Below are 3,030 nucleotides of genomic sequence, written 5' to 3'. Positions count from 1 at the left end.
GCTAATATGGAAGAGATGGTGAAATATGAATTGAAGTTGTTAATTACCAAATTTGCAATATTCTATATTTAAAGGACGAAATTTAATTTTGTCATGAGTCATGATATTTTTTTATGAACGGTATGAATCATGATATCTAAATATTTAATTTAGGATTCCATAATATTTAAATACTTAAGTGAGGGACCCACCAAACCTTAATCACATTTGCACGTCTACTTCGACGACTCACTCTTCCTCATTGGTTTAAAGTTAATTTCCACAAGAATATTGACTCTTCAAAAGTCAATTTTTGTTGTTTGACTAATTAATAATAATAATAATAATAATAATTAGTATTATTATTTATTATCCTCTTCCTCTTCATTCCCTCCAAAATAAAAGCTTCAACACTCGATCATGAACTAGTTCCTCATAATCTAATCAATGATGATAAACATTCTCTCCTCTAATCCGACTGACCAACGGCGGAGCAACCGCAATCGCAACCGTCGTACCGTATTCCATATATTCACCACGGTATGTTTCATAGCAATCATTTTAACCTACACCTTCAACACAAACACTTTCATTTCATTCAACTTCAACTCAACTGTTTTCACCAATCACAAATTCATCATAAATCACTTGAGCTCAGCTTCACCGGTTCACAAACCAATATTAATCGTTAAACAACTCATCATTCAAGAACCACATACCAATCACATACTCAAAAACAAGCTTCCCAAATTCGATATTTTGAATTCAAACCCTGAATTTGAAACTTGCGCAAACGAGTTTTTTAAAGGATGTAAAACTCGATTCTTCATGACTTGGATTTCGTCCCCTTTTAATTCTTTTGGAGAACGAGAGATTCTTGCAGTAGAAGCTCTGTTCAAGTCAAATCCTGATAGCTGTTTGCTGATACTATCAAACAGCTACCGGGAATTTGAATTTGATCACAGGTTTCAAATACTGAAACCTGTGATCAACCTAGGGTTTCGGGTTCAAGCTATTGAACCCGACCTCAACTTCCTGTTCGAAAACACTCCCGCAAAAACATGGTTTGATAATATCAAGACCGGGATCATTGATCCCGGTGAAATCCCGTTATCACAAAACTTATCGAATTTGATCCAGCTCGTCGTGCTTTACAAATACGGGGGCGTGTATCTCGATACCGACTTCATCCCGTTACACGATTTTAGTGGTTTACGTAACTCGATAGGAGCTCAAAGCGCGAACCGATTCGGGAACTGGACGAGATTAAACAACGCAGTTTTGATATTCGACAAAAACCATCCGTTATTGTATGATTTTATTGAAGAATTTGCGTTGACTTTCAATGGAAACCGATGGGGTTATAATGGACCTTATCTTGTTTCAAGAGTAGTGGAACGAAGAGAAAGAAAAACTGAGTCAAACTTTAGTGTTTTACCGCCACGAGCGTTTTATCCTGTGGGTTGGACCCGAATTGGCGGGTTGTACATGCAGCCCGTGGATGCAGGTCAGCGGAAATGGGTGGAAGCTAAGGTGGCGCAGTTAAAGGAGTCAAGTTATGGAATAAACAAAGTAGAAGTTTAATGATTGAAGAAGAAAGCGTTATTGCAAGATTTCCGATCATTGTGTGGTTTGCAGTTATTTTAATAAAAGTTGGACCATCGACACGCCCGTATAGAAGGATGCGTTTTAAGTTTTTTTATTTTACATGACACACGTTCTTTCCACATCTGCCACGGGACTGAAGATGAAAACCGCTTTAGAAATGGAATTCATGACTGCTTTTCATTTAAAAAGCATGAGAAGTAAATAACACTAATGGTAAATTTTCTTTTACGTAAAAGAAAGGTAACATGTAAATTTGTATAATGATCTTTCTTTCTTTTTTTTCATGCGTGTTATTTGAAAAGAAAAATGAATATTTATTCTTTTTATTACAATTTGTTCATGATGGTGGTTGAAAATTGAAATACATGAATTTGTCAGTCAGTTTGAGACCGTTAACCGGACATGTAGGTAGAGATGTAAATGCTAACCACTTAACCAAAACTGAAACGGACTCGAAACCAAAACTGCTTTGTGACAGGCATAATAACAACCGGTTTGTAAACGATATTAGTTGTAGATTAAAGGTTGTTTAGAGATTCTCAACCAAGAACCAGTTAACCGACAACGGTTTTCTTTAAAGGTTGATAACCGGTTATTGACGTTAGTAATGTTTTCTTTTTGATGGTTTTTAAACGGCTTTATAGTCGTCATAAACCAATTTTGATCTTTTTTTCCCAATGAATTAGTATGTATGTTTGTATGTATGTATGTAGGTATGTATGTATAATGTCGCGGTTTGATTACACAACCTCTTTAACAAAAAAAACGCTCAAAGTGGCGCAAAAGACAAATGAAGCAAACATGGTGTGAATACTAGAAACAAGGAGAACCCTCAATTTTTTTACCAAGTTCGAATTAAGTCTAATATCAGCAGTACAGTAACGGCTTGATACAAGAATTGTAAGCTGTTAATTAAAGTCATGTCCAACTCCACTTTGAGAGCTCATTTGGAAAGACATTAATTGCAACACAGCGAAAGCTTATAATGACATTGCAGAATTGTTAACCGAAGCCCCAGGAGCCACAAATAAAAACTAAATATGAAGACAACGATGATACATATCATCAAATAAAATGTTTTTTCTTCTTTGTTTTTTAAGGATGCTATGTCTAGTTAATTAAAAGTATATATTGAGTTTGTTTTATTTATTTAGGATCTAGCTGATTTTATTTATTTATTTATTGGATCAAAACTTGTTATTATAACTTGTCACAAGTTAACTAGTTGGGTAATTAACCTAACCAACTATCTAGGTTAGAGAGTTATCAAAACCATTTATGACGGTTATTGGAATAACCGGATTTGAACGTGTTGATAAATAACCGGTTCAATTATTAACCAAAAGTACAATAACAATTAAACCAATATTTTCATCTCTACCGATAGGTATTAATCGGTTTGTGGTTGACTGGTTGTATGATTAATCGATTGATAAGGTTGAA

At 34.7% G+C, this 3,030-nt stretch overlaps 1 pseudogene; it reads left to right on the top strand.

Annotated features, from left to right (window-relative positions):
• The first annotated feature begins 351 nt into the window (after positions 1-351).
• LOC143572898 (uncharacterized protein At4g19900-like) lies at positions 352-1,657 on the top strand (annotated as a pseudogene).
• Positions 1,658-3,030: the final 1,373 nt, after the last annotated feature.

Source organism: Bidens hawaiensis, unplaced genomic scaffold (genome assembly GCF_021521415.1).
Source record: "Bidens hawaiensis isolate Kalapana, Puna unplaced genomic scaffold, B.hawaiensis_p1.1 tig00026143_1, whole genome shotgun sequence".
Taxonomy (NCBI): domain Eukaryota; kingdom Viridiplantae; phylum Streptophyta; class Magnoliopsida; order Asterales; family Asteraceae; genus Bidens; species Bidens hawaiensis.
This window is presented reverse-complemented; position numbering and strand designations above follow the sequence as displayed.